The sequence below is a fragment of the Eriocheir sinensis genome, chromosome 24 (genome assembly GCF_024679095.1).
Source record: "Eriocheir sinensis breed Jianghai 21 chromosome 24, ASM2467909v1, whole genome shotgun sequence".
NCBI lineage: Eukaryota > Metazoa > Arthropoda > Malacostraca > Decapoda > Varunidae > Eriocheir > Eriocheir sinensis.
In genome coordinates, this window is record NC_066532.1 from 4,444,474 (window position 1) to 4,456,658 (window position 12,185).

The 12,185-nt window shown below is 42.8% G+C and overlaps 1 long non-coding RNA gene across 1 annotated transcript in view; it reads left to right on the forward strand.

Annotated features, from left to right (window-relative positions):
• The first annotated feature begins 260 nt into the window (after nt 1–260).
• Nucleotides 261–12,185, forward strand: part of LOC127002799 (uncharacterized) — a 118,528-nt gene continuing 106,603 nt past the window's right edge. The window contains exon 1 of the long non-coding RNA XR_007756553.1: nt 261–322. This is a non-coding gene — a long non-coding RNA (uncharacterized LOC127002799). The remainder of the gene's footprint in view (nt 323–12,185) is intronic.

Here is a 12,185-nt window from a genome sequence, read left to right on the forward strand (position 1 = left end):
TCTGTTATTTTTTTTCTTCTATGTTTATTTGTTTGTTAATTTTACTGTTTCTTTTAACTTTTCTGATACATTGATTCCTGATTCTCCGCAGACAGATAAAGGAGTACTCGATTCTGCTATACTTTGTTATGTGTTTATCTGTTTGTTTATCTTTTTCGGTGATAAGAAATAGTAAATTTGCTTGTTTGGTTTGCATTTGTTTGTTTGTTTGTTTTGCGGCAAAGGGAACAATGCATTCATTTGGTTGTGTCGATGTTTTCAGTAAAGGAGACAGCACAAGGACCAAACGAAAGATACTCGGCACGGGGCGTCTCCAACAAATGTAAGTAGAAAAATCCCAAATTGTAATCAGTTTGGTCACACTCGCCGGATCGGAGCTAGACACTGTTGCAGCGTTGCCAGATTGTCGTACTCTGAACATTGTATTTATTGGTTTTAGGCGCCAAGACAGTCGTAACCACACAAGCAACGATAGAAAATTAAAGTCATCGTTGAAACTGCTAAATGCTGATGGTTTTCGTTCTTTTTTTCTATAGTTATCGACCTGAAACTACGAAAATGCAATGCGCTGAGTACGATAATTTGGCATCGCTGCACTGTTGGCACTATGGGTCGTATTTTAAAACATTTCGTCGCCCAAGTTCACATATTTGACAAGGCTTTCGTATGAGTTGAGGGCATTTCCAGGAGTAGTTATAGGAGCCTGGTGGTAGTTTGACCCTTCCTCAGCAGCATGAGTCTAAAGAAACACTCATTAGAACCAGATTGATCCCTCCTTTGACCTTTAGAAATAGTTGATGTGAGAAGCGAAAGTGTCTTAAAATAGCTGTCTATTAGTACACTCACGAAATTAGGATACACGCTGCCCCTCCCTCTAGTATATATATTTTTAAAGTTATACCCAGTCCCCCAGGCCCCCTTTTTTATAATACACCCACTCTTCACCTTTTCCCCTTCCCCCTCTTTTCGTTCTCTCTCCGGGTCTTGGGCGAGTGGTTTAATATTTCCCGTTGGTGACGTGTTGCCCATCAGCTCTCGTTTGGGCGTCAGGGGAGGCTCAAGGACAAGGGCTCAAGGTCAAGGGCAAGGGACCTCCCCACCCCTCACCTCCCCCACATACTCCCCCCATCCCGCAAACACACACACACACTCACACACACACACACAAACAAACACAACCCTCCTCCCCTCCCTACATACTTCCCCCCTCCCTCAAACACACACACACACACACACACACACACACACACACACACACACACACACACACACACACACACACACACACACACAAAAAACACCCCCTCTCACCCCCCCTCTATACCCCACACCCACCCACACACACTCGAAGTCGTGCCGTGCAAGTGTAATTCCGCGAAGTCCCTTGATCGACAGCCTCACCTCGACGAGCCCATTAACTAACACGATGGCCATTAGGGAGGGACTCGAAAAGGGGGCCACGTTGAGAGGGGAGAAGGACGGACCAGGGAGGGCAGAAAAACGGCCCCTCAGGTATGGAAGATTACCGGGCGAGGCCTAGAGGTTTTGTGTATTTCTAGGAATGACTGGATGGCTGGAGGTCGCGAGGCTTGTATAGGACACTCGTTTATTCAGTTTCCTTGCAATGGGGAAATACTTGCGCCGAGAGACCGAGAACCTTGACCCACAGACGCTGACGGTTATGTAGGGGAAAAAGTCGTGCCCGTGAGAAACGTTGTACTTTTTTTTTTTTTTTTTTTTTTTTTACAGCAAAGAAGACAGCTCAAGGGCACAAAAAAGTAAACATTAATAAAAAAAAAAGCCCGCTACTCGCTGCTCCTAAAAAGAATCCAAAGAGGTGGCCGAAAGATAAGTCAGTTTCGGGAGGAGAGGTGTCCTGATACCCTCCTCTTGAAAGAGTTCAAGTCGTAGGCTGGAGGAAATACAGATGAAGGAAGATTGTTCCAGAGTTTACCAGCGTGAGGGATGAAAGAGTGAAGATGCTGGTTAACTCTTGCATAAGGGGTTTGGACAGTATAGGGATGAGCATGAGTAGAAAGTCGAGTGCAGCGGGGCCGCGGGAGGGGAGGAGGCATGCAGTTAGCAAGTTCAGAAGAGCAGTCAGCGTGGAAATATCGATAGAAGATAGAAAGAGAGGCAACATTGCGGCGGAATTTAAGAGGTAGAAGACTATCAGTATGAGGAGGAGAGCTGATGAGACGAAGAGCCTTTGCCTCCACTCTGTCCAGAAGAGCTGTGTGAGGAGCCCCCACACATGAGATGCATACTCCATACGAGGGCGGACAAGGCCCCTGTATATGGACAGCAACTGTGCAGGGGAGAAGAACTGGCGGAGACGGTACAGAACGCCCAGCCTCGAGGAAGCTGATTTAGTAAGAGATGAGATATGAAGTTTCCAGTTGAGATTTTGAGTTAAGGATAGACCGAGGATGTTTAGTGTTGAGGAAGGTGATAGCTGGGTGTTGTCAAAGAATAGGGGATAGTTGTTTGGAAGATTGTGTCGAGTGGATAGGTGGAGAAACTGTGTTTTTGAGGCGTTGAAGGACACCAGGTTCTTCTTGCCCCAATCGGAAATAATAGTAAGGTCTGAGGCTAAGCGTTCTGCAGCCTCCAGCCTTGAGTCGTTAAGTTCCTGTATGGTGGGTCTTCTATTAAAAGTAGTTGAATAATGGAGAGTGGAATCATCGGCGTAGTAATGGATAGGACAGTTAGTTTTGTAAAGCAGATCATCAATGAACAACCGAAATAGAGTGGGAGATAGGACAGAACCCTGTGGGACACGACTGCTAATAGATTTAGGGGAAGAACAGTGACCGTCTACCACGGCAGAAATAGAACGGTCAGAAAGGAAACTGGAGATAAAGGTACAGAGAAGGATAGAAACCGTAGGAGGGTAGTTTAGAAAGCAAAGATTTGTGCCAGACCCTATCAAAAGCTTTTGATATGTCAGCGCAATAGCAAAAGTTTCACCGAAACGGCTAAGAGAGGATGACCAAGAGTCAGTTAAGAAGGCTAGGAGATCACCAGTAGAACGCCCTTACGGAACCCATACTGGCGATCAGATAGAAGGTCAGAAGTGGAAAGGTGCTTTTGAATCTTACGGTTAAGGATTGATTCAAAGCTTTAGATAGACAAGAAAGTAAAGCAATAGGACGGTAGTTTGAGGGATTGGAGCGGTCACCCTTCTTAGGTACAGGCTGTGTGAAGGCATACTTCCAGCAAGAAGGAAAGGTAGATGTTGACAGGCAGAGGCGAAAGAGTTTGACCAGGCAGGGTGACAGCACGGAGGCACAGTTTTAAGGACAATAGGAGGCACTCCATCAGGTCCATAAGCCTTCTGAGGATTGAGGCCAGAGAGGGCATAGAAAACATCATTTTGAAGAATCTTTATAACAGGCATAAAGGAGTCAGAGGGGGATGAGTAGGAGGAATATGCCCAGAATCGTCCAGAGTGGAGTTTTTAGAAAAGTTTGAGAGAAGAGTTCAGCCTTAGAGATAGATGAGACGGCAGTGTTGCCGTCAGGACTGAGTGGAGGAAAGATGAAGAAGAGAAGTTGGAGGAGATGTTATTGGCTAGATGCCAGAAGTCACGGGAAGAGTTAGAGAAAGCAAGGTTTTGACATTTTCTATTAATGAAAGAATTTTTGGTTAGTCGGAGAATAGATTTGGCACGATTTCGGGCAGAAATGTAAAGTTCATAATTAGCATTAGTTTGAAGGCTCTGGTACCTTTGTGAGCTACCTCTCTATCATTGACAGCACGAGAACAAGCGTGATTAAACCAAGGCTTTTTAGCGTGAGGAGTAGAAAGAACGAGGAATGTATGCCTCCATTCCAGAGACAATCACCTCTGTGATGCGCTGAGCACACACAGAGGGTCTCTATCCTGGAAGCAATAATCATTCCACGGGAAATCGGAAAAGTACATCCTCAGGTCGTCCCACCGAGCTGAAGCAAAATGCCAGAAGCATCGCCTCTTCGGTGGGTCCAGAGGATGTACAGGAGCGATAGGACAGGATGCAGAAATAAGATTGTGATCGGAGGAGCCCAACGGAGAGAACAGTTTGACAGAATAAGCAGAAGGGTTTGAGGTAAGGAAGAGGTCTAGAATGTTGGGCCGATCTCCAAGACGGTCAGGAATACGTGTAGGGTGCTGGACCAACTGCTCTAGGTCGTTGAGGATAGCAAAGTTGTAGGCTTGTTCACCAGGATGGTCAGTGAAAGAGGATGAAAGCCAAAGCTGGTGGTGAACATTGAAATCTCCTAGGATGGAGATTTCAGCGAAGGGAGAGTGGGTCAAGATGTGCTCCACTTTAGAATTCAAATAGTCAAAGAATTTTACATAGTTGGTAGAGTTAGGTGAGAGATAAACAGCACAGATGTATTTAGTAATAGAATGACAGTGAAGTCTTAACCAGATGGTGGAAAATTCAGAAGAGTCAAGGTCGTGGGCACGAGAGCAAGTGATGTCGTTGCGCACGTAGGCGCAACATCCAGCTTTGGATTGAGATTTAGGATAGAGATAGTAGGAGGGAACAGAGTAGAGATTGCTGTCAGTAGCCTCAGAAACCTGTGTTTCGGTAAGGAAGAGAAGGTGAGGTTTAGAGGAGGAGAGATGATGTTCCACAGAATGAAAATTAGAGCGAAGACCGCGAATGTTGCAGAAATTGAGAAGAAAGAGGTTCGAGGAGTTATCAAGACACCTCTCGGGTCGGCAGCCAGAAGGGGAGTCCTCCCTGGGGGAATTTGTGGTCCCCCCCCCAGGCGGGGACTCCGAGGCATTGCTTAATTGAGCCATTTTGAATTTTGAATTTTGGAAAAAGGTGTATATGTTATGTGAATGTAGTGTGGTGTGGATAAAGAGAGGATCTGTCTTTATCCACTTGAAAATAAAGGAAGAATAATATGTGAGATAAGAGTTTTAGATTGAGAAAAAGTCGTACTCGGGGAGAGGAAGAATAGGATAACGCAGTGTGGAAAGAGAAAAGGTGAGGAAAATGACCGGATCTCGGGGTAGAGGAAAAAAGGTGTAAATAAGAACTATAGGAAGCATAAGATGAAAATTCAGTGAAGGAAGACGAAAGGCAAAAAAAAAATTACCGGATCTGGAGATAGAGGAACAAAAATAAGACTAAGACGATAACTCGGTGTAAAAAGAGGAACGGTGAAGTAAGTGACCTGATATCGAGGTAGAGGAATAAGAAGAGTAAGGTCGGTATTATAAGACACCTTTGCTATTCACACCAGCTCTTAATAAAGGTCAAAGAAGGGATCAATCAGGTTCTCATGAGTGTTTTTTTAGGTTCATGGTGCAGAGGAAGGGTCACACTACCACCAGGGTCATAAAACTACTCCTGAAAATGACCCAAACTCTTATGAAAGCCTTGTCAAATATGTGTACTTGGGCGACGAAATGTTTTACAATACGACCCTAAGAGTCACACATCACGGCAGCCACTATAAATAAAATTCGCTTGCCCCACTAACGGGCTGGGGTCGTCCAAGAGGCCCCTCAAGATAGCCTACCGGCGCTATAGGCATCATGTACAAGAAAAAAAAAGTAGATAGCTCAGTTTAGATAGATGAAAGGTAAAGGTAGAGGAGGAAACTTCAAGAAATAAAGGAAGAATCAGACGCTAACTCACTCAAGGAAGAGAGAGGGCAAGGAAAGGGACCGGATCTGATGGCAGGGGAAAAAGAAGATAGCTCAGTGTAGAAAGATGGAAGGTAGAGGTAGAGGAGGAAACTTGAAGAAATAAAGGAAGAATCAAACGCTAACTCGGTGAAGGAAGAGAGAGGGCAAGGCAAGGGACCGGATCTGATGGCAGGGGAAAAAGAAGATAGCTCAGTGTAGAAAGATGGAAGGTAAAGGTTGAAGAGGAAACTTGAAGATATAAAGGAAGAATCAGACGCTAACTCACTCAAGGAAGAGAGAAGGCAAGGCAAGGGACCGGGTCTGATGGCAGGGGAAAAAGAAGATAGCTCAGTGTAGAAAGATGGAAGGTAAAGATAGAGGAGGAAACGAAGATATAAAGGAAGAATCAAACGCTAACTCGGTGAAGGAAGAGAGAGGGCAAGGAAAGGGACCGGGTCTGATGGCGGGGGAAAAAGAAGATAGCTCAGTGTAGAAAGATGGAAGGTAAAGATAGAGGAGGAAACTTCAAGAAATAAAGGAAGAATCAAACGCTAACTCGGTGAAGGAAGAGAGAAGGCAAGGAAAGGGACCGGATCTGATGGCAGGGGAAAAAGCTGTACTCCAGAGACAACACGAATCGAAACGAATTTTTCCATTAAGTGAAGTGAAGCGTCTCGGGAGCACTGGGGCCGTGTTAAATCGTCCAGAATCCCAATTGTTGAGCCCAGGGTTCGAATCCCGCCCACCACCGTGTAATTTCGGCATTATCTGCGTAATTTCCTTCAGTTGTAACTTTCACCAGGTAGCCGCACGTCCATTAGCTCAATCAGTGCGGGTGACGTCGGCCCCTACAGGTACAAATTGGCCCTCAGGTACGCCGATCATCATGCCTGGCCTCCCGTGCTGAAGATGATTGGTTACGTACGGATGGGGACGATGGTATTAGAAGACAGTGTTGGGTGAAGAATGCTCGCCAGTCTTATAGGTTCCTGTGGCCAAGATGGTATTAGAAGTCAGTTTTAGGTGAAGAATGCTCGCCAGTCTTATAGGTTCCTGTGGCCAAGATGGTATTAGAAGTCAGTTTTAGGTGAAGAATGCTCGCCAGTCTTATAGGTTCCTGTGGCCAAGATGATATTAGAAGTCAGTTTTAGGTGAAGAATGCTCGCCAGTCTTATAGGTTCCTGTGGCCAAGATGATATTAGAAGTCAGTTTTAGGTGAAGAATGCTCGCCAGTCTTATAAGTTCCCGTGCTCAAGATGATATTAGGAGACAGTTGGGTGAAGAATGCTCGCCAGTTTTAAGTTCCCGCGTGCTCAAGATTATTGGTTGCGCACGTAAGGGGACGATGATATCAGAAGACAGTGTGGGGTGAAGAATGCTCGCCAGTCTTATAGGTTCCCGTGATCAAGATGATATTAGGAGACAGTGTTGGGGAAAGAATGCTCGCCAGTTTTAAGTTCACGCGTGCTTAAAGTGATTGGCTACGTACATATGGAGATGATACAAGAAGACAGTGTTAGGGTAAGGTTAGGTTAGGTTAAGTTGGGGTAAGAATGCTCGCCGAAATTGACCTCTCTTTTTGGCCACTCCTTTGACCTCTATTCAGAAGCACTAAGTAGCGGGCTTTTTTAAAATATTTTTCTTTACGCCCTTGAACTGTCTCCTTAAATGTAAAAAAAAAAAAAAAGTCCTAGGTTCCCGTCTTCAAGATAATGGTTAGGTACTTATAGAAAAGATGATATTAGGTGACAGTGTCGGGGAAAAACATGTTGATCGGAGTTATTTTTTTTTTTTGTGTGTGTGTGTGTTTTCGTTTTCTCATTTTTTTACTCGTTATTCTCCAGTCTCGTCCTTGTCCGAAACACTCATCTCTACACACTAATTGTCTTGGTTTCCTCTCACTCATACCTCACCCCCCCCCCCCCACCACCACCACCACCACCACCACCACCATCACCTCCATCTGGGCATCGTTAAGGACAACATCAACAAGAAAAGGTGTGATTGAGTACAAGTGTAATTTCCTCGCGTTCATAATCTTATCTTCTAACTATTTTATTTTGCCTTCTTTTATCATTACTTTTTTTTTCCTTTTTTTTATCCTTTTCTCCTCTTTTGTCATTTCCAACATGTTTCTTTCACCGTTTCTTTCGTCCTTCTTTTTCTATTTTTTTTTTCTCTTCCTTCTTTTTCATCTCGTCTCTCTCATCCTTGTTATTCTCTTCCTTACTTTTTCCCCCCATATAAGACTGATCATTTCGTCTATTGGTCTTTGTTTACTGTGTTTGGAATCAACTATCTCCCTTTTTTATTCTCCCTGCCAGAAGAGGAACTATTAAATATAACTTTTTTTTTTCGATGTCATGGTTTGCAAGTCTATTTTTTGTATTACTTGTGTCCCATTCTGCTTCTTTGTTCATTGTGTTTGGAATCAACTATCTCCCTTTTTTATTCTCCCTGCCAGAAGAGGAACTATTAAATATAACTTTTTTTCCGATGTCATGGTTTGCAAGTCTGGGTTTTTTTTTCTTTTATTTGTATCCCATTCTGCTACTCACTCTTGGGTTCTCTTTTAGTTATCTGCAATTATTTTTCTTAACACTAATTTTACCCCTACTACTACTGCTACTACTACTACTACTACTACTACTTCATCTTCTTTTTCTCTTATTTTTCCTTTGTTCTTTTCTACTTTCTCTTTTTCTTTTCTTCTCTTTTATTTTCCTCTTCTTCTTCTTCTTCTTTTCTTCTCCTCTCCCTGATCTTTTTTTCTTATTTTTCTTCTCTTTTTTCTATTTTCCTTTTTATCTTATTTTCTTTTTATTCTTCTTCTACATGTTTTCTTTTTCTTCTTCCTCTGCTACTACTACAACTACTACCACTATCACTACTACTACTACTACTACTACTACTACTACTACTACTACTACTACTACTACTACTACCACTATCGCTACTACTAGATATCCTGCTTTCCTTTCTACCTGTCCTCCAATTTACTTTCCCTCCCAGACTTCTCATTAGCCCTTACCTGTTCCACTCGTTACCTGTACCCTCTCACCCGGATGCTTCTGCCCACCTGTTCTCCCCACTGACCAGGAAGTGAGCAAGACATTAAATCGTCTCGTCATTTTCTTATCTTTTGGTCATTATTATTATTTTTCTGTCTATATCTTGAGTGACTTTTCTTCTGTTTTTTTTTTCCTGTTCCTCCTCCTCTTCCTCTTCGTTTTCGTGTTTTTTGTGATATTATTTTTCTTTGTTTTTCTTCGTTTGCTTCTTGGCGCTGATGTTGTCGAACTTTTCTTCCATGTGTTGTTTTTTTTCGTTATTTGTTTTTCTTCTTCCTGTTTATTCCCTTCCTCTTCCTCATCACTCTTTTTTTCCTCCTTCATTTCCTTCTCCTTGCCCTCCTCCTATTCGTGCTTCTCCTTCTCTTCCTCCTTCTCATTCTCCGCTTCCTTGTTCTCCTCCTCTTCCTTCTATTCCTCCTCCTCCTCTTCCTTCTCCTCATCATCATCGTTATCATCATCATCATCCTTGTCCTTCGTCTTTCCTTTCTCCTCGTTTTCCTTCTTTTCTTCCCCCTTCACTCACATAACTCTCAAATTTCAGTTACCTCCGTTTTTTTTATGTCACTTTTTGTTTCTTCTACCATGGGAGACAATAGAAGAATAAACAAGAAACGTATGGTGAGCTACTTCCTTCCTTCATTCCTTCCTTCATTCATTCATTCATTTAATCATTCCTTCCTTCCTCCCTTCCTTCCTTACTGACCTCCTCCCATCTGCCCTTCCTTCCTCCCTTCCTTCCTTCCTTCTTGCCTTATTTACTTACCTCCTTCTTTCCTTCCTTCATTCATTCATTCGTCCCTCCCTCCCTCCCTCCCTTCCTTCCTTCCTCCCTCCCTCCCTTCCTTCCTTCCTTCCTTCCTTCCTTCCTTCCTTCCTTCTTTCTTTCTTTCCTTCCTTCTTTCCTTCCTTACCTCCTCCCTTCCTTCCTTCTTTCCTTCCTTCTTTCCTTCTTTCCTTCCTTCTTTCCTTCCTTACCTCCTCCCATCTTTCCTTCCTTCCTTCCTTCCTTTCGTCTCGGCAAAAAGTATCGTGTGAGTTCTGTGTAAATTCGAGGGAACGCCATTTCAGTGCCTCTATAATGACATGTAAACAGGCGGCCTTTGATGTAGCTACTGGAAGGTACTTAAAATGAAGAGACTTTTTGATGTGGTGAAGGGTTCGAATCCACACACACACACACACACACACACACACACACACACACACACACACACAAGCACTCACACATTCACATCTTTAATAGAAAACGAACCTTATACATTTCGTTCTATAAGGCAGAAAAAAATATAGATAGATAGATAGATAGATAGACATATTTGTTACTAAATTATAAATACTTTCATCGTATATGTGTAAACTCATTTATTCCACGATTATAACTCTACCTCGGCACTTTCTCCTCTCTCTCGATTTCCTTCACTAGCCTCTCAATATCGTTTTCTTTCAACACGTTTCCCATTTTCTCTTATTTCCCGTCTTCTCTTTTCACTTCAAAATGTCTTAGTTTGTCTTTTCTTCTTTTTGTTATCGTTTTCATTTCTCCTTCCAATTATGTTTCTTTGTTTTTCTTTTTTTCCTTTCATTTTTTACCTTCCTTATGGCTGTTATGCTACTGAATACCCAACATACACAGGCTTGGGAATTTAGTCGCGTGTTTGCCCTCCAGAACCACTCTCTAAACATAACATAACATAAACATAACACGAGGCGCGGCGGTAATGGTTCCAGAGCTCATCGGTGGCTCAGACGGTCTGCCTCCTCTCCCTCGTGTTCAATTATGTATGCTTTGATTCTGTTCCCGGCCCTCGGCGCTGGACATTAATTCTCGAGACAAGTTAATCATTCACAGCGCCTCGATCTCGCTACTCTGAACGCTTTAGTCTCGTTTGTCTGTCCATTACACTTCACCACACTACGTTACACTTCACTACACTACATGACTTCACATTACATTTTACTACGCTAACTTACCCTTCAAAACTGGAGCAAAACTACCAACAGTTGAGTGTCTTGGTCTAATTGATTAACGTATACTAAACATCCTTTTACACAAGGCTACTACTGCTTCGTCAGCTTGGATTCTTGAACCTCTTATTTATCATCCAAAGACTCTACGCTATAACAAATCCTGACAGCAGCCTTTTTTTACAGTAATCAAAGTAGCGCAAGGCCTAAAAACAAACCAAAACAAACAAATAAATTCAGGTAAGTGTTGTTGTATTCGGGCATCGGTTGCTAAGAGCGGTGACAGTTTGCAAGATTAAGTGGGATGAAAATTTTAACTGTATCGGACGCCAGCCAGCCAGTCAGTCCCCGGAGGCTCGCCCGCTCCCTCACCTCGACAGCCGCGGTCACTAATTTTATCCTTGACTTTTATTCCAGCCTCTGATTACATAAGCTTACCCGTCGACTTCATTTTCTGTGTTTACGTCACTCAGGGTTATGTAACTGCGGTTTACATAAAGTTTCCCTCGACTTCAATCCTAGTTTATGTTGTTGTTGTTGTTGTTGTTGTTGTTTTATGTGCTGCCTATAGCGCTGGTAGGGTTTCTTGAGGGTCTCTTGGACGGCCCCAGCTTGTTAGTGGAGCAGGCGAATTTTATTTATAGTGGCTGCCGTGATGTGTGACTCTTCCTTGGCCCATGCTGCCCCCCCGGTGCCATATTCTTAAACACATTTGACACGGCTTTCGTAGGAGGTTTGGGCATTTCCAGGGGTAGTTTAATGACCCTGGTGGTAGTCTGACATTTCCTCTGTACCAAAAACCTAAAAAAACATCATTAGAACTCGACTGATCTCATTTACCTTAGTCACTCATTAGAACTCTATTGATCTCATTTACCTTAGTCACTCATTAGAACTCTATTGATCTCATTTACCTTAGTCACTCATTAGAACTCTATTGATCTCATTTACCTTAGTCACTCATTAGAACTCTATTGATCTCATTTACCTTAGTCACTCATTAGAACTCGACTGATCTCATTTACCTTAGTCACTCATTAGAACTCTATTGATCTCATTTACCTTAGTCACTCATTAGAACTCGACTAATCTCATTTACCTTAGTCACTCATTAGAACTCGACTAATCTCATTTACCTTAGTCACTCATTAGAACTCGACTAATCTCATTTACCTTAGTCACTCATTAGAACTCGACTAATCTCATTTACCTTAGTCACTCATTAGAACTCGACTAATCTCATTTACCTTAGTCACTCATTAGAACTCGACTAATCTCATTTACCTTAGTCACTCATTAGAACTCGACTAATCTCATTTACCTTAGTCACTCATTAGAACTCGACTAATCTCATTTACCTTAGTCACTCATTAGAACTCGACTAATCTCATTTACCTTAGTCACTCATTAGAACTCTATTGATCTCATTTACCTTAGTCACTCATTAGAACTCTATTGATCTCCTTTTCGGACTTTGGAAATAGGTCAATTGATGATGGGTGAGAGCTGTAA